Genomic DNA, 23035 nt, shown 5'->3' on the forward strand with positions numbered 1-23035 from the left:
TGAAGAAGCGGCACCTCGGAAACCAAGCAGGCTGGGTTATTTCCAAGGATTTTTACTCAGAAGCGTACCATTGTACGAGTATACGTTTTTCCTCGCAAACTTTCCGCGCTGGACGAAAGAAGACTAAAATGTTGTTGGTCGGCGTTCGGAATAATCTGTAGAGAGGGAGAATATTCCGTGGTTTCGGGAATATGATTCGTTTTCGGAATTACGAGGGTGAGGAGCCGAGTCTTGCTGGGAAGCCAGCGGTTGAGAGACGAGGTCTTCGGTTTTGAGTGCCCGTGTGTGACGGTCGCTCGATATCAGCTTTGTTGCTACGGACGGACTTGCCGTCTTTGCTCTCAAGAGAGTTTATAGTTAGAACAGTTAGGCACTGTAGTGTTGAGAACCTATACGATTCTGGACTTCACCTTCGGGTAGTAAGTCGTCGTTGAGTACTGAGTGTTCAGTAATTGAGAGCACTACTTCTGCTTATACTTACGTTGAGACATTATCTGAACTCCGTCTTTGTGGCTGGGAGTTCGCGTTTCTTGTCTGTAGAACACAGAGAGGAGAAGACAGTATTATAGTAGATTAGTCAGAGGACCGCCTCCTGCCGTCTTAGTGTTTGAAAGAGTTTATTTGTGGCTGGAGTTCTTCCATCGACGCAGACGTGTACGGGAACCAGCACGCTGAAGCACCAGACAGAGTACATACGGTGATATCGCGAACTGCTTCGGCATATTAGGGCCATAAAGGTAAACAGCTGTGATCACTTTAGTTTATTTCCACTGAGGTTCCATACCATTGTAGATCATCTTTGAAAGTAGTGTCTTCTGCTGTTTGATACGTAGATAATGTCAGTCATTTCACGTTATTTATGTTAGATCGCGTGGCCATAAAATGGGGCAGAGTCTGTCAATTGATTAAAAATTTTAGTTAGTAAATACAAACAATTTTACTTAAAGGGGTGATTTTAATCTATAATAAATATATATTTAACAACAACGTTTATCGTTTAGTAGCATTTGTGCCTTCGTCATTCATTTATGTTTAGATTGTAATTTATATATAAAAAGGAGCATTAAGATATCTTAAGATGTGCTTCAGGGGGTAGTCAGACAGGGCCAAATCATTTTAGCGTTTATTATTTTCCGTTGCACACATTCATTTTTACACCCGCCTGGAGTAGCATCTTGGAGACCAATGTGCGGTTATTCTTTTGTTGGCTGCCGAAGGACAAACACCGGTAGACATCCATGGGAGAACGAAGTATGTGCATGGGGCATCATGTCTGTCGAAAACTACCTTTGGTGCTCGACAAGGGGTACTGCTACCTCAAGACAATGCATATCGCCATATCGCAATCATAACTCAAAAGTTACGTCAACTCGTCTGGGAGTCACTCTGGTACCGGACTTATAGTCTTGATTTCTCCTCACGCAATTATCACGCCTTCGGTCCCTTCAAGAAGCGCTTGAAGGGTCGACGATTTCTACCGGATGAGCATGCGCAGCAGTGTTACTGACTTCCTCACGCAGCAGGACACCGTGTTTTATTACACGGATATCCTCGACCCGGTGCGTCGGTAGTATGATTTCCTCAATCTCCCGGCGATCTTGCCTGACTGGCATACCGATTCTAGACTGTTGTGGATAAATGTAAGATGCCAATTACAAAAAGAGGAAATATGATAGCATCCGATTACAATGATAGTGGTGAATGACTTGAGCTCACCACATCGCGTCATTGTTTTGTGGTTATATCAAGGAGCGATACGTGAATGGAACGACCACGCTACAACAGTATTAGGCAAGGCGAACGGAAGACGTATTCTGGAGAAGCGCAGTGCGTCTGTAAAGGAAATCGCAAGAAAGACGCTAGGGCGACCAATTCTACAGAACTGTTCCAGCACTTTGACTCATAATCAAGTTGGCATCACAACAGATCAACCGAAGCCAAGAGACGCGCTGCTAGAATCTTAACATCGATATACCATGTACGAAAGTGTAAGAAATGTCCTAAGAACTTAAAACTGGAATCCTCGGAAGGAAACGCTGCTGGACAAATATGAAGAACCTGTATCTGTATCAGACTGCGCAACCAGTCTCCTGGCGCCATGTCACACTTAGGTGAGAAAAGTCTTGCGATACTTCCTAATATCGTGTCGGATCTCTTTTTGTCCGGCATGGTGGGGCAATTCCACGTGACGTGGACTCAACAAGTCGTTGGAAGTCCCCTGCAGCAACATTGAGCCACGCTGCTTCCGTAATTGTCGATAATTGCGAAAGTGTTGCCGGTGCAGGATTTAGTGGGAGGAACTGACCTCTGAATTATGTCCCATAAATATTCGATGGAACTCATGTCGGGCGATCTGCGTGGCCAAATCATCCGACAGAATTGTCCAGAATGTTCCTCATAGCCGACAACTGTGGCACGATGACATGGCGCATTGTCTTGCGCAAAAATTCCATTTTTGTTTGGAAACGAAGTCCATAAATGGCTGCAAATGTTCTTTAAGTAGCCGAACGTAACTATTTCTAGTCAACAACCGCATCAGTTGGACCAGGGGACCAAATCCACTCCATGTTAACACATTCTACACCATTATGGAGCCACCACCAGTTTGCAAAATGCCTTCATGTCGTCTGCACCACACACTAACCCTGCCATCAGCTCTTACCAACTGAAATCGGTATTCATCTGACCACACCCCGGTTTCCTAGAGTCCAGCCCAGAAAAAGCGCTGCAGACGGCGTCGTGCTGTTAGCAAAGGCTCTCGCGTCGGCCGTCTGCTGCTATAGTCCATTAACGCCACATTTTGCCGCACTGTCTTAACGGATACGATCATCGTACATCCCATATGATTTCTGTGGGTATTTCACACAGTGGTTGGTTGTCTGCTAGCACTGACCAAAACGCCGCTGCTATCTGTCGTCAAGTGAAGGCCGTTGTTCATTGTGTTGTCCGTGTTGATAAACAATGCCTGAAATTTGATATTCTTGGCCCACTTTTGACACTGTTGATCTTTGGGTGTTGAATTCCGTAACGATTTCCAAATGCAATGTCCCAAGCGTCAACCTTCCAACTATCATTCTGCATTCAAAATTTGTTGACTACATGCGTCCACACAATCACGTCAGAAACCTTTTCACACGTATCGCCGGAGTACAAATGATAGCTCCACCTATGCACCGCCCTTTTGTACCTTGTGTACACGATATACCACCATCTCAGCGCACATGAATCTTAAGTTATGTTTAAACTGACCGGAAAGGGCTGTTTTTTTGCTTAACTATTTATAGTTGTGAGATCACAATTTTTGCAATTCGTGTCCGGCCTTGGTGCCACTTTGACCCGCCTGACACCGATCATATGTCTTTCTGCGATTATGAACGCTCAGATGTGACCTTGCACTCATCTTCCAAAAATACTATTGCACTGCACTCATTACTCCCACGGCTAACAACTACTTCGTGTTCCCGCCGAAAGTCTGAAGGCCTCGTTTCTTCCCTTCTGGTGAACTCAACATCTGTGTTGCACATACCACCGTGTGAGAACAACTATTAGTCTCGACCAGAAACTTGGTGCACCGTAACTAAGTGAATCTTGGAAATTTAAGTAGATAAAACTGCAACTAGTCACTTTTTCAATAATTATTTACTGTTCCATGAACTGGTTTTTTGAACTTTTTCAGATTCGTCTTAAGATGGTTTTCTGGAAGTTACATCACTTATTCTAGCATAATGCTGGATACTGGCTCTGTGACAAAGATGGAACATGCTTTAACGTATCGCAGTGAGTCTTGTTCATCCGCCGATATGGATGAAAATTTTAGTTTTGCACTTACTGCGGTAGCATCGGCGGTTTTTTTCTGTTAGCGTCCATCTGTATGCTTCCAGTTTGATGGCCAGTTGGTAAATCATCACTTCACACACTGTTACGCTATATGTATACATGTACACTGCGATAGCGAAACTTTGCCAGCGTCCAGCATGTGCTATACTACTGTTGCTTTTAGAAAGATCTTAACAGGAGGTATGATATAGGCCTCCTTGTGTATTTAAACCGAAGACCTAGAAACGGCGAAGAGGCTTCGTCCCGCCGTAGCCCTCAGGGGATCACAACCCCATAACATGTGACAGCAGTCCATCCACCCCACCGCCGCCCCACACGGAACCCAGAGCTATTGTGCGACTCGACCCCTCCTCCTCCTCCTCCTCCTCCTCCGGAAACGTCTCATACCAGATTAGTGTAACCCCAAATGTATGCGTGGTAGAGTAATTATGGTGTACGCATACGTGCAGACAGTGTTTGAGCAGCAATCGCCGACATAGTGTAACTGAGGCGGAATAAGGGAACCAGCCCACATTCACCAAGGCAGATGGAAATCAGCCTTAAAAACCATCCACAGGCTGGCGGGCATATCGGTCGCCGGCACTCCTGCCCGCTCGAGAAGCAGTGCGTTACATCTACTTTAGTCAGAGATATTATTAGTTTTCGTCTGCATGTATATTTGGGCAAATACTTTAATCAGACTGGCCTTAACATGAGAGCTCGGAATAAAATAAATGAATTAATGAATTACTACAAGAACAAACTTCAAGTGAACTAATGTCTTATTTTTTTCTTGTATTAACGTATAATACAGTCAGTCTATGAGCAAATACTTTAATCAAGATTGGCATTAACTTGAATGCCCAGGAATAAAATAATACAGCGTTATAGTAAATAGTAGCAAGAATGACAGGGGTCGGACAACAGTGTGGAAACACCGCGTGAAAAATCATTCTTGAATACAAATGCCGATGCTAGCCAAATCTGCTGTAGGTGCTGATGTATTTTACCACGAACGGCATCTGTCCTCAGTGCATTGCAAGTGTCAGTCATAGTCCAAACAGTGTTATGTGTAGTTGTGTGTCGGAGCTAAGTGAAGCGAAACGTTTGAAAATTCTTGGTGCTATATGGTAGGTGCTTCTGTAACCGAGGAAGCCAAAGTGTTTGGTGCTTCAGGAGGCACCGGCATCGATTTACACAGCATACAGGCAAAGCGGAAAAACCTCTCGAAATTACAACGCGATCTGAAGTTTGTGTAGAGGATTGTGAAGAAAAATAGATTAAGCCAGCTGCAAAACTCACTGCAGAACTGAACGTTGCGATCTCTGAGCCTGACAGCAAGCAAACAATAAGCTCCGTAAGCGAGTAATTGCAAGGCGAACAGGAATACCAAAATTCGTCATCAATGATGCAAATGTCCCCAAAAGGAAAATGTGGTTCTAAGCCATAAATCCGGGATTATGGAGAAACGGAAGGAAGGAATTTGGTCGAATGAGACTTACTCCACATTGTTTACAACTTCTGACAGAGTTTACGTTCCAAGACAAAACATGGCAGGAATTCGGTAACTATTTGGGCAGCCGTATGGTGTATTCCCTGGACCCCATGGTTACTCTCAAATGTCCCATTACTGCCAAGGATTATGTGACCATTCTGGCTGATCAGGTCCATTTCGATGAACAAAAGTTCTCCGATGGTGATCCTGTGATCCAAGACGCCACCGCCCTGTTCACATGCTCGCATCGTCCAGGACTGGCTTCGTCAGCACGAGAATTAATTGTCACCTCTCCCCTGGCCACCACACTGACCAGATCTCAAAATTATTGAGCCTTTGTGACCTCCTTCGGAGAGACGGTTGCGTGATCACTGCACACTTCCATCGTCTTTACCTGAACTTTCCGCTGTTTTGCAAGACGAATAGTATATACGGGGTGCTCAAGAAGTCTCTCCGCAAAGCCGTATGATTGTTAGCCGCGCGTGCCGTATGCCGCAGTGAATACACCGAAATGAAACAGTGAAATACTACACTACTGGCCATTAAAATTGCTTCACCACGAAGATTACATGCTACAGACGCAATATTTAACAAACATCAAGAAGATGCTGTGATATGCAAATGATTAGCTTTTCAGAGCATTCACACAAGGTTGGCGCCGGTGGTGACACTTAACAACGTGCTGACATAAGGAAAATTTCCAACCGATTTCTCGTACACCAACAGCAGCTGACCGGCGTTGCTTGGTGAAACGTCGTTGTGATGCCTCGTGTAAGGAGGAGAAATACGTACCCTCACGTTTCCGACTTCGATAAAGGTCGGATTGTAGCCTATCGCGATTGCGGTTTCTCGTATCGCGACATTGCTGCTCGCGTTGGTCGAGATCCAATGACTGTTAGCAGAATATGGAATCGGTGGGTTCAGGAGGGTAATACGGAACACCGTGCTCAATCCCAACTGCCTCGCATCACTAGCAGTCGACATGACAGGCATCTTATCTGCATGGCTGTAACGGATCGTGTAGCCACGTCTCGATCCCTGTCATCAGATGGGGACGTTTGCTAGACAACAACCATCTGCACTAACAGTTCGACGTCGTTTGCAGCAACATGACTATCAGCTCGGAGACCGTGGCTGCGGTTACCCTTGACGCTGCATCACAGACAGGAGTGCCTCCGATGGTGTACTCTACGACGAACCTGGGTGCACGCATGGCAAAACGTCATTTTTTCGGATGAATCCAGGTTCTGTTTACAGCATCATGATGCTCGCATCCGTGTTTAGCGACATCTTGATGAACGCACGTTGAAAGCGTGTATTTGTCATCGCCATATTGGAGTATCACCCGGCGTGATGGTACGGGGTGCCACTGGTTACACCTCTTGTTCGCATTGACGGCACTTTGAACAGTGGACGTTACATTTCAGATGTTACGGCCCGTGGCTCTACCCTTCATTCGATCCCTGCAAAACCCTACATTTCAGCAGGATAATGCACGACCGCACGTTGCAGTTCCTGTTCGGGCCTTTCTGGATTCAGAAAATGTTCGACTGCTGCTCTGGCCAGCACATTCTCCAGATCTCTCACCAACTGAAAATGTCTGGTCAATGGTGACCGAGCAACTGGCTCGTCACAATACGCCAGTCACTACTCTTGATGAACTGCGGTACCGTGTTGAAGCTGCATAGGGAAGCTGTACCTGTACACGCCATCCAAGCTCTGCTTGACTCAATGTCCAGGCGTATCAAGACCGTTATTACGGCCGGAGATGGTTGTTCTGGGTACTGATTTCTCTGGATCTATACACCCAAATTGCGTGAAAATGTAATCACATGTCAGTTCTAGTATAATATATTTGTCCAATGAATACCCGTTTATCATCTTCATTTCTTCTTGGTGTAGCAATTTTAATGGCCAGTTATTAATTTATTGAATATTAATTTTTACTTACAAATTTTCATATTAAATGTTGACAGAGTCCCCCAACCCCCTCCCCCCTGTTGTTGAATACACAATTCAATTCGTCTAATCGTGTTTCCGAACACAAGCTGTAACATTTCTTCTGTAACAGAAGCAGTGAAAGTGGATATTGCAGTTTTCAATTCATCGATGGATTTTGGACGGTTTTTATAGACAGTTGCTTTCGCTGCACCCAGGAAGAAAAAGTCAGGAGGTGTTATGTCAGGCGGTCGGAGATGCCAAAGTCCCTGTGAAATTATGGGATCACCAAGAACATCAGTAAGCTGTGACATTGAAGCGCGAGCTGTATTTCACTTAACACAAGTTCTCCTACGAATGGGTACAGAAAATCACTGCAGTATCGTCGTTAGTTTGTTTCGTTGAAAAATATGGACCCACAAATCTAGAAATTGCAATCCAAACTCCTATTTTCACAGAACGAAGTGGTTCCTCATGAATACACAATGGATCTGCAGTACTCCACATACGACAATTTTGAGAGTTCATGTACCCGGATAAATGAAACCACGCCTCATCAGTGAAAAACGTTTCATTAAGAATATCCCTTCCATTTTGTTGAACGAAATTTTTGAACCATTGACCTGACCATAATACAGTCTCTTGCCATGAACAGTATTTTTCAGTTCATGCACGACTGTCATTTGTATCGAAAAAGTTTTAATTTTTTTCCTAACAGCTGTGTGGGCCGATACGATACTAACATCGATTTCCTGTGCGAGTTTTCTTACTGACTTGTTCGGACTCATGAACATTTTATCGGAAATATCGATTAGTTTATCCTCAGACAAAACGCTAGGGCGACCATTTCTCGGTGCATCTGTCACTGAACTCTTACTTCGAAATTTGTTAAATCTTGCGCAGTATCGCGATGTGGGAGTGTTGCCTCCGGGAAAACTGAATTAATGTTTGACGAACTGAAATTGTATTTACCACAGCTTTTATCACTTGTTCGACTAAAAACACACGTTCCTCAATGGTTAGCATTTTAATAGTGACAAAAACGAAACAAACGAACAAAGGAACAAAACTTAAAAGTTCACGTCAACACGTAACGGCACACACACACACACACACACACACACACCCCAACGACACTACTGACGCTGGCTGAGATAAGTGAAACAGTGGAATGTTGGAATAGTCGGGCGAACTATCATACGGCACTCGCGGCTTACAACCATACGACACTGCGGAGAGACTTTTTGAACACCCCTTAGTTCTCCTAAAAACCATGCTGGACCTGTACTTATTCATTCCAAGACAACTGGAAGCTGTTTTGAATGCCAAAGGGCTTCGTAAACGGTATTAGACATCGTAATGTGTTGTCTTTCCCGTGTTTCCATATTTTTGTCCATCCCCGTACTGAAACTATTTTTCAGATGTTTATTATGTCTTAACCAATTTCGTTCTAAATGAAATATCATCAGGCGATCGAATGTTCAACAGCCTTCCTAACTAATTTCCACGAAGTGGCAGAAATGTGCTAGTGCCATGCCTACAAAAATGTCTAATCGCCATACTTAACTAATAGATAGACTACATTGTGGAACGTTATGTTCTCATTGAAACACTCCTTCGACCGCCAGGCCTAAGTGCGGCCATCACTACATGTAGGCAACAACGTCTGGGTGTCAGGATAGCGACATATATTGTGAGAATTAGTTACGAAGACTTTGTGAACATTCGGTCACGTGATGATCGTTTAGAACAAAAGCGGTTGAGGCGTAATTAACGTAACTGAAATAAAGCTGTGGAGGCTTTTATTTACGTTATTCAACTGTGGAGCACAAATCATCAACAAACTTGGAAATTATTTTGTTTCTTGTATTTGCCAAGTCATGTAAACATAATCAGCATATACTTTTGCCAGAAAGATAATCGCCGGGCGCAAAACCAAAATGTCAGTCGCTTCACTGTCTTGGTAAGAGTCATCGACGGAACTATCTTTCCTGACAACAAATCTTGCTCGAAGTTGGTGTCCAAAACTAATACTCTAATAATTTCAATTAACCAAAAGCTTCCGTTTTTGTGTCACCGTGCAGTGTTGTAACATGTACATTCACACTGCTCAGGTTTAAGGAAGACACGTGAACACCTGTGAGGCTGTCATTCCTGTTATCAGTAGAAGGGCAAGGGAAGTGGACGGTCTGTTGCGCTTCTGGGCTTCCGCTCGTCTGCGCAGCTGCCCCACATATTATGTGAGTCCGGAGATGCGCATGCGCGCACAAATTAGTATTTGGGTGTTAAGGGCCTCTTATTGCTAACGTTACTCCTTTGGTTGAGAACTACGCACTGTTGTTTGTCGCTAATCACTAGAAAAAGGAGGCGGCTCAAGTCTAATGCCAGCATCGCCATGATTTGGAGCGAACGCATACAAATGACCGCAGAAATATCTGAACTTTTACTTTATGTTATGGGTTTGTCAATTTTTTAGTTTTCCCGAAGATTTAGTTGAGCACTGATGTCCTTACTGGGAATGGTCTCTGGATTCCCTTCCTTTCCTGCTTAACCGACGTATTCATGCTACAAAATCTCTCATCTATTCCGTATAGGAAAGTGTCAGTACCACGTTCGGCACAAGAAAACTTTTCGCTCTGGATGACATTTAACCTACTGAGTTACGAATCCAGTACGGCACAGTACTTGCTTATAAAATGGAAATTTATTCACTCGTATGACTTAGAAGTTACTAAATACAAATATTATGAATTACTGAACTTCTGCCGTTAACTAAATAACATGAGGAATGGCCTAAGACTAAGACGTTTCGAATGTACTTTCACGTAAGTAACAGTAGAAACAACGCACACTTTCAAAGAATCTCTTATTTACACACAGAGAAAGTAATTCAGGAAGGGTGGGATAAAGAGACTGGTAAAACGTCGAAGCAACTGCTGTACGGAAGTGATTCATCAAAACAGAGTACATAACTATACCAGAGAAAGTAGCCGGACGACGCAGGCAAAGTTGCCGATCTCTGCCTGATAAGCAGCCACTCACTGTATCGGTGTGCAGAATAGCTGCCACTCTCTTCCTTTAAAACCGTATCACGGCCAAGATACCATTTTCGTGACGTAAATTGAAAGCCTATGTGTGTTCTCCGCCATTTCGAAGGAACCATATATTTATGTACTGCAGACTGGTGTCTATAAATAAAGAGGGCAGTAACTGCATTACAAATACTGACAGATCAATGTATCTGACACTGAACTATCAGTTTTATCATCCACACCTCATGACATTAGCGAGACTGATTTTTAATTAAACAAAATAATTTATGTTTTCCTGACAAGGGAAACAGGTCAATGACCATCCGATACAGAATTTACCCTTTAGGAGACTTCTTGTGTGTGTTCTACAGAGTGTGCTCGAAGTCGTTGCTTTACACAAGAAAGGCGACTGCAATTTTCTGACTGATGAGTACTGCGAGATGACGGGGGAAATACAGTGGAACCAGCTTCCCTAAACCTTGCCCGTTATTAGTAATTCGAAATAAACCTCTTTTATTCATCACATTGTTCTTATGGAATGCCTTCCAACAGAAGGAAAGCAATCTCTAACAATGGTTAGTTGAGACAAATGTTATAAGTACCGAGATTTCTTTTATGATGGAAGAAAGTTAAATACAGAACAAGACAAATTTGTTGTACTTCTAAATGCTAGTTTCTAATAGTAATATTACTACTTAAAAGATTTTAAGTAGTTAATAAATATTGGCTATTTAAAAAAAAAAGTCACTAGCTGAACTGAGAAACTTCGGTAACAACCGTGGGATTGCTACAAATATATGCTCTTTCATGTAATTTGAGTACTGCCCAGTATTCGAAGTATCGATTCATTGTTCATGTGACATGTCTGGAAGTTCTTTATCGATATGGGCTGACTAGTGTTCTGTAGTTGGCTTGTTCTGAGAAGGACGACTATTCATAAGTAAGTTCTCTTGCATACTTGTTGATGTGTGGTACTACCACTGTCTAAGAACTAGCCGGTATTTAGCCGTTGGCTGAAGATTGCCCGATTACAGTAACCACAATCTTCGGCGGCAGGTGGGCTACCTTGACTCCATCAACAGTGAATCAAGTTAACTAGGAAACTTGGCTCAAGAGTGAAACTACTTCGCAAGATAGGAGTTGGGTTGCGAAGTGTGCTGGCTTTTGTGTAGTCTGCTGGCGAATACTTCACTTCCGTGTGGGGAAACACCACCCACACAACGAAGACTAATATGGTGCTTAATCAAACCATGAGATTTATCACTGGGTCTGTTAAATCTATCCCCATTCAGTGTTTACCCGCTCTAGCTAATATTGGTCCACAAGATCTATGGAGGTAAGCTGCGAAGATAAGCTAGCTCAAGATGATCACGAATCGGAAGAACTCTCCCTTTTACTGTGACCTACAATATCTACCAACAGCTCATCTGCAGTCACCTAGAACACAATAGTATAAAACTATGAAGCATATGCATACATGTGCCGTAACAGTTTGGAAAATCAGAGTGAGAAAAATTTTAACTGTTATGCAAGAACTGCGATTACTGGAGACTAAGTGCTGGAGTCTGTAAGGATAGACCATAGTAGAAATGAAATCGAAGTACGGAAGAGGAAGGCAACAACAAGAAGGGTTTACTACGTCAAGGCCATTCAGAACGAATTGGTGGATCCCATAAGGAGAACGGAAACTAATGTCGATCTCCTTTAAGATGAGCGACATGTAAAGGAAGCTATTCTATTGACTCTGGGAATCTCTGAGTGGCGAACTAGGAAGACCGTGTACTATGGACTATGGAGGCTCAGAAGCAAGAAGCGGCATTATTGTACGTAACTAGGAAAAAAAAAATTACACACGCTATCTAGACAAAAATATCTACACACCCACTAGTGACCATTAACAAGGTGCGTGTCCGTATTTCGTCTTTATGACGGTCTGAACTCTGAACGTTCAATGAGGTGTACGTATGTCTGTGGAGGTATGGCAGCCCATTCTGTCTCAAGAGCCGAAATCAGAAGAGTATACTAAAAACACCCCTATACCGTAACACCAACTCCTTTCTTCACTGTTGTCACTGCACACGAGGCCAGGTAACTTTCTTCAGGCATTCACCAAATCCATTCACTTCCATTGCATTGCCGCAGGGTATAGGATGTTTCATCACTCCAAATCACTAGTTTCCAGTCATCCACTGTCCAGTTGCGCCACTCTTTCCACCAATCAGCGCTTAGCGTTGACCATAGAAAAGTGAGGCTTATGAGGAGCTGGTCGACCACTGTACCACTTCATTTTGAACACTATGCACACATTGCACTATGTGAATTGCAGCTAACACTTTAGAACTCACAAGTCATTCCTTCTCCCGATTTCGCGATTTTTTTACAACCCCAATCATCAATGCTTGACGCTTTATGTCCGTCAGCATATACACTTTTCAGCCGAAACATTATGACCACTGTCCACCGTGGCGTCGCCTGGGAGCGAGCGCTGCAGGCAAGTGACGCGGCAACAGAAGAATGTAAGGGAAGCAGACACGGACGGTGGGTCGCTCTAGCGAAGGTGTTGTTGTTGTCTTCAGTCCTGAGACTTGTTTGATGCAGCTCTCCATGCTACTCTATCCTGTGCAAGCTCATCTCCCAGTACCTACTGCAACCTACATCCTTCTGAATCTGTTTAGTGTATTCATCTCTCTGTCTCCCTCTACGATTTTTACCCTCCACGCTGCCCTCCAATGCTAAACTAGTGATCCTTTGATGCCTCAGAATATGTCCTACCAACCGATCCCTTCTTCTAGTCAAGGTATGGCCAGCAATAGGGAAATCCACTAAGTGGGGCGGATTATTATTACGCCGAGCCCGTGAACGAGTATCTCGAAAACCCGGAAGCTGGTTGAATGTTCACGTGATATTGTCGTGAGGCAGGACGACGTAAAACTACCACTAGGCGCCAAATGGTTGGACGTCCCCAACTCTTCACAGAACCTGGGGATCTGAGGCTTGTCTTCCCTGTGAAGTACGGTCGATGGTGATCTGTGGCATCTCTGCGAAAAGAGCACAATACGGGTGCACGCCCAAGTGTTTTTTCCGACCACACCGTTCATTGTTGAACTGGAGCTCCGCAGCAGACGACCCATAAGTGGTCTCATGTTGACAGAACGATAGCAATTACGGTTACAGTGGGAACGGGACCATCGACATTCACCCGTTTATAAATTGAAACGGGTCAGCTCTTCGGGTGAATCACATTTTTCCTACACTAGGTCGATATGGTCTCCACAAAAGACGTCATACAGGTGAACGGCACCTCAAAAGGTGCAGCATGCCACGGACGCAGGCTGGTGGGAGCAATATTATGCTATGGGAGACATTCTCCTGCGCTTGCATGGGACCTGTAATAGTAATCGAAGACACGCTGACAGCTGTGAACCACTTGCATCCCCTCATGCATGGTATCTTCCCCGGCGGCTGTGTTATCTTTCGGCACTATAATTTTCTGTGTCTCTGAGCCAGAACCGTGATACAGTGGTTTGAGGAGCATTATAGTGAACTCATTTTGATGTCTCGGCGACCAAATTTGCCTGATGTAAATCCTATGGAACCCATTTGGGTCTATCGGGCCCCGTCAATGCGTACGCAAATCAGTGGCCCGTTATTTACGTGAATTACATGACCTGTGCGTAAACATCTAATGTCACATACCTCCACAAACCTACCAACAAACTGTCAGATCTCTGATACGCAGAACCACTGATGTATTTCGTTCCAAAGATGGACAAACAAGCTGTTAAGTAGGTGATCATAATGTTTTGGCTCATCAGCGTATGGTCTACGTGTTCTGGGTTTATCTGCGGTTGTTCCTTCGGGTTTTCACTTCGCAATTGTATCATCAACACTCGACTTGGACAGTTCCAGAAGAGATGATGATGACTGGCTTGTGGCGCGCTCAACTGCGCGGTCATCAGCACCCGTACAAAGTCCCAATTTTTACACAGCCCAATCTAGCCACTGTCACGAATGATGATGATGAAATGTTGAGGACAACACAAACACCCAGTCCCCAGGCAGAGAAAATCCCCAACCCGGCCGGGAATCGAACTCGTGATTCCGTGATTCGGAGGCAGCAATGTTAGTCACTAGACCACGAGCTGCGGACGACAGAAGGGATGAAATGTCCGATGGATTCGTTGCCCATGTAGCATCGAATGAGGTTTCTGAGCTCTTTTTCTCACACTGAGCGATTTCGGGCCATTTCGGCCGTCTTCAGATAATTTCTCGTAATTACGTAGTAACCAGTCTTCATGGAACACTATCAAATACTCTTTCACTGTTACGCACTCAGTTAATACACGCGATAGTCAACCTGATAGTGTTCCGCTAAGAATGGTTACTCTGTAACTACGAGAAATGATCTGCAGACAGGCGACACTACCAGAAACCGGTCCGTTTGAGACAACACAAAACTAGCTGTCGACAGACTGAAAATAAATTTAGATTTCTAGACATGGATCGCGGATAACTCCTTACGGTCAAGTATGTCCAGTTTTGTCTTAAAGGTTTATATACAATCTCCACACGTACGGTAACGCAATAATAGTTGACTATTCTTTGTCCTAACACCGCACAATTGAAACAGCTGTACCCTACGCACATATAAAGACAATGTAACTTACTGAACCTCTCGAGTTCTTGACAAAGCGAACCGCTTGTTTCCGTAACGATGTTTCGAAAGCAAACTACCTCGTGCATGCAGAGCTGACTGTTGGAGGAAATGCGTCATTATTCATGTCCGGCAGTCGGTAGCTGGCGAGGGTCAGTTGACAATGACGACATATCAGCATGATTACGAAATACAGTTTTGAAACATGTTGACTTCCTACTTGGAAAGGTCGTACCGATTCATTGCGAAAAGCCGCACCAGCAAGCTGTATAGTCATTTCTGAGGAGCAAATAGTTCCCGTTGCGCAACTGCTCCTTAATACACCGTTCTGGTGCGTCATTTTGAGGTAAAGGAAAGCGGCGCAAACTAGAATCAAATTTTAAAATTGACTAATCAAACACTTTAGGAACAGCTAATATCAGAACAGACTGTATAGCTTTTGAAGACAATCTGGTGACTGTGTGAGGAAAAACTCCACAAAAACAAACGTAAATTTTAAAGAAATAGTTGAAAGACTATCTCCAAACCTCATTAAGAATAAAGTAAATGTTTAGTTGTAATTTGCCTCAGGATACTAAATACGCTGAAAAGGAGATAATTTTTCCATTTCGTATGTTAAGGACAAGCCGTTCTAGAGCCCGGCCTAGAAACAATGATCACGAAGTTAGTTCACATAAAATGGGAACAGCGTACAGGCTTGTTTAACATATATGTAAAAGCGTGCTTTTCGAAATATTCCAAATTGAAACACTGCAACACACTTGTCAAATCTGTGTGTTTATGATGCTAAAACACTCATTTTAAACAGAAATACACCAGAAAATTCCGTAAGAGTCAATGGGAAGTAATTACGGAAACATTAGTTCCAGAATATATTAAACAAGGAATTTCAGACAAAGCAAATAAGGAATTTTAAGAGCGTACCATTATTTATTCAGAGGTTTAAAAAACTTAAAATTAAGCGAATGGGTGTCTTTGAATAGAGTTCAAAATTCGCAAGACAGCTTATATTGAGACAAACATGGGTTGCAACAGTCAAAGACGACTTTAAAGAAACAGTAATTACACTAAGTAAGAGATCATGTAATTTGCAGACAGAAAATTCACACAAAATATCCAAAAAGACCGGAAACACGTATCAGAATAGGAAAGACTTCGTCCTGAGAGAATAAAGCAAAATGTGCAGAAAGAAAGGCTAACAATGAAGTCTGGAAGTACCTTGCGCGATCCGTAGGCTTCAAGTGTGAATAATATAATAATAATAATAATAATAATAATAATAATAATAATCAACAACTCAACCAATTACTAAAGGTAACAGAAGTATTCAGCAATGATATAAATATGGCTTTTGGAACAGACAAATGTAAGAAAAATAGCATAGTCAAGGGAAAAAACACTAAACAAGAAGATTAGATATTGGATAACCACAGCGACTGCATAGAAGCGACGGAAAAAACAGATGCCTATAAATATCTAGGATACAGACAAAAAATAGGAATAGATAATACAAATATTAAAGAAGAACTAAAAGAAAAATATAGACAAAGACTAACAAAAATACTGAAAACAGAATTGACAGCAAGAAACAAGACAAAAGCTATAAATACTTCTGCTATATCAATATTGACCTACTCATTTGGAGTAGTGAAATGGAGTAACACAGACCTAGAAGCACTCAATACACTTACACGATCACAGTACCACAAATATAGAATACATCACATATATTCAGCAACTGTAAGATTCACATTAAGCAGAAAGGAAGGAGGAAGGGGATTTATCGACATAAAAAACCTACATTATGGACAGGTAGACAATTTAAGAAAATTCTTTATAGAACGAGCAGAAACTAGCAAAATACACAAAGCAATCACTCATATAAATACATCGGCTACACCACTACAATTTCATAACCACCTCTACAACCCATTAGATCACATAACATCAACAGATACGAAGACAGTAAATTGGAAAAAGAAAACACTACATGGCAAGCACCCGTATCATCTAACACAGCCACACATCGATCAAGACGCATCCAACACATGGCTAAGAAAAGGCAATATATACAGTGAGACGGAAGGATTGCAACACAGGATCAAACAATAAACACCAGATATTACAGCAAGCATATTATTAAAGATCCCAATACCACAACAGATAAATGCAGACTTTGCAAACAACAGATAGAAACAGTAGATCACATCACAAGTGGATGTACAATACTAGCAAATACAGAATACCCCAGAAGACATGAGAATGTACCAAAATAATACATCAACAGCTTGCCTTACAACATAAACTTAGAACGATGAATACAAATTATACTGGAACAGAACCATTAAAACAGATAAAACAACACCACATAACAAACATGACATCATACTCACCAATAAAAAGAAGAAATTAACAACTAATCGAAACATCCATACCCAATACAACAAATATACAGAAGGAAACAGGAGAAAAAATTGAAAAATACATCCAACTGGCTGAGGAAGTCAAGGACATGTGGCATCAGGATAAAGTTGACATTATACCAATTATACTATCAACTACAGGAGTCATACCACACAATATCCACCAGTACATCAACGCAATACAGCTACATCCAAACTTATACATACAACTACAGAAATCTGTAAATATTGACACTTGTTCAATTACCCGAAAGTTCCTAAATGCAATATAACACATACCGTACAGTTAAAAGGAAGTCACGTTTGATCAAGGTCAGCGTCACTTTCCATTTTTGACCAGACATAACGTCTGAGAAAAGTAAGAAATAATAATAATGATTCTTCCTTCCTTTCGGTCACGTTGTTCATGTCTTGACTTTCTTGACCGCTGGCTCACTTTTGCTTGTGTAGTTTTTTTGCTGTAGTTCCATCTGGTCAAATATTTGAAGAAAATGAATAGCAGCAAACGAAATTTTATTCAAAAAATGGCTCTGAGCGCTATGGGACTTAACTTCTGTGGTCATCAGTCCCCTAGAACTTAGAACTACTTAAACCTAAGTAGCCTAAGGACATCACACACATCCATGCCCGAGGCAGGATTCGAACCTGCGACCGTAGCAGTCGTGCGGTTCCAGACTGTAGCGCCTAGAACCGCTCCGCCACCCCGGCCGGCGAAACTTTATTAATAATTTAATTTGACTATCAGTTTCTGTGCCTCTTTGGGCCTGAAGATGGTGCCAATGAGACACAGAAACTGATAGTCAAATAAAATGATAAAATTACGGCTGCCGTTATTAATTTTCTTCAAGTGAGTTTTTTGTGGTTGAATGTTCGTCTGTCTCGTTTATATGAGTCTGTTATGCGAGCATCCTTCGGGTCCACTTCATGTTCTTAATGCTTTCTGTGTGCTCTAAGATCTGTTTAGTTTGTCAGCTGTCTGGAATTCTTTTGGCAAAGCTTTCTATATTACATATCTGTTCGATCTCTTGTCTACTTCGCGATCTCTAGCTTCTTCCTGTCTTATTGGGCCCTGGAATTTTTCTGAATATTCCTCTCGATGGTTTCTTGATGTTTACCAAAGCATCTTTTCGATCTCACTGTACTATCTTTTGTGATGCATCTTTTGGGTTAACATGAATTCTGTTTTCTCGAAGGACATCTGAACTCTGCCGCTTTCAGCCTTCTCTCTCTGTATTAATATGCCAGACAGGCAATATGTTGTACTTCGGTTTTCCTTCCTAGCCTGATGGGATTATAAAGTTCATGGTGCATCTTCAATTCTTTTTCCCACTCGTTGACAACTTTGTCTAATAGTACACAGCCTGACAATTGCTAAGGAACACAGACATTTTTGGATAGGAATAATCAAAGGCAATGCGATACATGGTAAACGTAAAAGACGTGGAATGCTATATTTCTGTCGAAAAGTGGTGCAGATTTCACCACATGGGAAAGCACGATAACAGATTTAAGTAACGTTCATGTTTGACGCAGGTCGGACTCAAAATAAAGGTCGCTATCGGGCTCTCGGTGCGGAATAGCCCCTCCTCAAGCATTACTGTACGTAGTTCATGCTGGCTTCCAAACTGTTGAGAGAGTCCTTGAGGGACACTGCCCCATACTTCTCTCAGCGCGGCTTTCTGCTCTTGCTCGGTTCGGGGACGGGGTGCTTATTGAGAAACCATTGCTGAGAGCATCCCAGGCATCGTCTGTACGGTTTAGGCCCAAGGAGTAGACAGGCCATTCCATATGCTCAAAACGTTCACATTCAGACACCTCAGCGGTCCTCTGTGGGCCGGCACTGTCGTCGATGAACAAAGTCGGGGCCAGCTGCACCTCTGAACACGCGGACACGATCCAGAATAATCTCCAGCTCTGTGCTGTTACGGTACCTCGCTCAAAGATATGCAGCTGTGTTCGGCCAATACCGCCTACGTCATACCGATGACGTTCATGAACGTTCTGTGGCGTTTAACATATTACTCTCCGTCTCCACACAACTGGTGGCCAAAATCACTTGATACAGCGAAGCGGGATAGGGGAACATCACTAGTGATTACTGTTGTTGACCCCAACCAACATGCTCCCTATACACCAAATTCTTTCTTGACGAAGGCGTGGTTGAAACCGAATGCATTTAACAGGCTTCCCGATTTGAACGCCTCGAAACTATTCTGGCAGGGACATGTTCCGGTAGTGGTTGCTAGGTCTGCAGCTATCTGCCTAGGTGTTGTGTCCCAACACAGGCCCTCTATATTTCTTTTTATTATAATTGGTCGAGTGTTCCGTATTAACTGGTAGTTTTTCCTTAGCGTTTCTCGAGCAGTGTATATTGAACAACAGTGATGAAATACCATCGCCGTCTCCCCCTCCTGATCTCTAGGGACTCAGAGAGCTCTCCCATTAATTTTATTTCGCATTTGGTGTTTGTTAGTGTCTCGCCGAGGTCCTGTCCTCGAGATCATGAGTCAGAGACGGTCTATCAATCGACTGGTAACATCTTTTTGAAATCAGCATACGGTCTCTCTGCTTCTCATCACTTGGTACCTCAAGACTGTCTTTAAATTGAATATCTGTTCGGAATAGGATCTTCCCAGTCTGAAGCCTGTTTGGTGCCTCCTACGTTGTTTTCCAGTTTTTACTGTCTTATCTAGCAAGCACTGTGACAAAGCTGCTCCCCAAAAGAATGACTGCTCGCGCAGTAAAATATCACATTTTTAAATTCTGGAGAAGATCTAAGGCAAAACAGATAATGAAAAGACCTGGTACGGCCAACCAACAGGAACTCTACAGAAGGAAATTTAAGAACGGATTTTTTTTTCTGCACGGGAGCTGTGTCACGAAACACTCACTGGAACTCAAGCCAAAAGCGCCATTCACCAATGGCAAAGAACTGGCGGACCACACGCCAGAAGTAGTAGTTTTAAACGCACACACCACACTACTGTCCGACTTCCGAGATAATTCTGGAACACAATACACAAGACATCAACAACAGTAGAGGAAAAGTATAGATGATTGCGAACCCAGATCACACTGAGAAATTAATGGAAAAATTAACAGAAAGGAGGATTTGAAAATCGAACTAAACCGACTTTGGTGTAAAACTAGAGGAAGTTGTCCCAGTGGTTCTCGGCACACTGTGATCAGTGCCAGAAGATCCTAGTGGGTATTTGAGAACCATTGACACTGATAAGATATCCACCCGTCAACTACAGAAAGTCACTTTACTGGAATCTGCACGAATTAATCCGTCGACACCCCATATAATCCTAGACCTTTGGGAGATGTCCGACTAGTTACAAAACACGAAATCCGTAATGGTAATCTCATCTGATTCGTTTACTGTCATAACAATAATTATACCGAGCTGCTTTATCTTGGCAAAGAATGAGTATCTCAACAGGAACAATAAGTTGTGCTCACATCTTCATCGACCAGCTCGTCTCTGACTTCTTTTGGCGACTGCTGCCAGATTGATACGGAACCTAATCATTCGAACAGTCACATTACAATCTTTAACACTGTTTCCATCACATCTTCTCAGAATATTCCAGAAAATCTGCCCACCGGATGGAAGTTTTCCATTGGCCTTCCCTGCTATGTATTTCACATTTTTCTTGCATTCCGTATTATTTGTAGTGTTGTCTCTCAATATTTAATCGATTCCAGACCGTACAATTTCAGCACTAGTCTTGTAATCTGTATCATTAAGCGGCTAAAGCGCTGCACTGATCTCTTACAGGTTGCCTACCAAACGGCTTCCAGGGGGCAATAAAATTTTTATTTCCAGTATCTTAGGTAATTGACGATCCAACTTAGGAATTAAAAATGCTGTAAATTCACTCATTAAGAGGTATTATCTTAGGTTTAACACAATGAGCCAAGTATTAACTTTGGGAACTGTGTAAATGTCATTAAATTTGAAAGCACTCTGCGACTACCAAACAAACTTCACACATAATTTCAACAATTTAATGACCCTGCTTCCATAACTTACACTTTGTAGTGCATAGTACCAAACCATTTTTAAGGCTTGATCATAAAAGTATTATATGGAAGATTAATTTTTCATTAGTTTTATGAAGAAATCATCAACCTGTAATAAACTCTTCTATCACTAAATGTGAATGTAATATCAATGATTGAAGAACAGATGTTACAATTATCTCACAGACAGTATGAATAAGGTATAATAGTAACCTCTGTATTGAATTCACTTTTTTTTAGAAACGAACTATTAGGAAGCTGAGGGTTCCTCTTCTGGCTACTCACATTTGTTATATCACTCGATGGATTACGAGGTATGTGTTGTCACTCTGTAATATCAAATTAATTGAATAGTAATTTTATCCGCGGATAGTGACGTCTGCAGTTATTGCAGAACCCTTTTGCTACTACCAGACTGATTTTATTTGACGATCTTATACTTTTCGTGTATATGTAGCAGGAAATTGTGTGCATGTTGTTTGAAGGCAAAACGACCGATTGCTCACCGCGTCGTGTCGTTTAAGTATTTTATTCTCCTGAAGTCGAACATGCGGATCAGTTCTTCCGAAGTCCGAATTAATTTTCATTCGTGGAAATCCATATAGTATTTTCACTGTCAACGAGCCTTTAAACAATGATGGTCAAATAGCCAACAGTACCTGATACATCAGAAGCTCATGATGTGCGACGCTTTAAGCATTTAAACGACGGTAATAAGCTTGATTTTATACCAATGCCATGTGTGTAATGTTACTGAACACATCGCGCCATCAGGTCTTTCCCGAAGCAAGCCTTTATTTATGCATTGCCTATTTTTATTAAAACTTAAATTTTTCTCTAACTTACGTTTGCCAGAAAGGAAAGATACATTACCAGTTTTTCACAAAGGTCTTACACGAACATAGGAAAGGCTTGCAACACCCAACGTTTACCAGATTTGATATTGGCTTTTTCATTAGCCTATGGGTGAATTATCGAACATTAATAAAAACATCATTAGGATTTCCCATTTTAAGCATAAAGGTTTTACATGCTGAACACCAAATACTGAATACATTAACTCCTTTGGTACGTAATTCGACGTTTCAAGTAGTTTTATACACGGGAGTTCGATTCTTCAAAGAGTCGAGGAGGCTGAGTTATTGATTATTAATCTATAACAACAGACCGAATCTGGTTAAGGCAACTGCGTGCTATACGCAGGAGATGCGCTTTCGAGTCACAGTCTAGTACAAATTTTCAACTCTCGCAATAAATTAGGAAGAGCTGATGGATGACACGTTAAGCTGAATTAGCTTCTTACACGTGGTACTTAATTGTCCTGTACAGGGAAAGAAGTGTTATAATAGGGCAGAGGACGAATGAATCACCGCGCATCGATTTCATCTGAGCATGGAGTTGCCACAACAGCAGGAGGATTCAGGCCGTGTTCCCTTTCGAGGACAATACATCTGCGGCACGGTCTTATCTGCAGCTGCTATTCAACCGTAGCTCCGCCCAGTAGCATCAGCGGCCTGACCTACCACTGAAAGAAGAGGACGCTCTATGGTGCAAATGAAAGACGTCAGTCTAATTGTCTGAATATGCTGTCTTCTTTCGCCGGCGTGCAGGAAAGACTTCACAAAAGGGTCGGCATACTGTGAACAAT

At 42.4% G+C, this 23035-nt stretch overlaps 1 protein-coding gene across 1 annotated transcript in view; it reads right to left on the bottom strand.

Annotated features, from left to right (window-relative positions):
• The window catches only part of LOC124619383 (rhophilin-2), a 707931-nt gene that overhangs the window by 617596 nt on the left and 67300 nt on the right, over positions 1–23035 (bottom strand). The gene's annotated exons all lie outside the window — the stretch shown is intronic.

The sequence above is a fragment of the Schistocerca americana genome, chromosome 6 (genome assembly GCF_021461395.2).
Source record: "Schistocerca americana isolate TAMUIC-IGC-003095 chromosome 6, iqSchAmer2.1, whole genome shotgun sequence".
Classification (NCBI taxonomy): domain Eukaryota; kingdom Metazoa; phylum Arthropoda; class Insecta; order Orthoptera; family Acrididae; genus Schistocerca; species Schistocerca americana.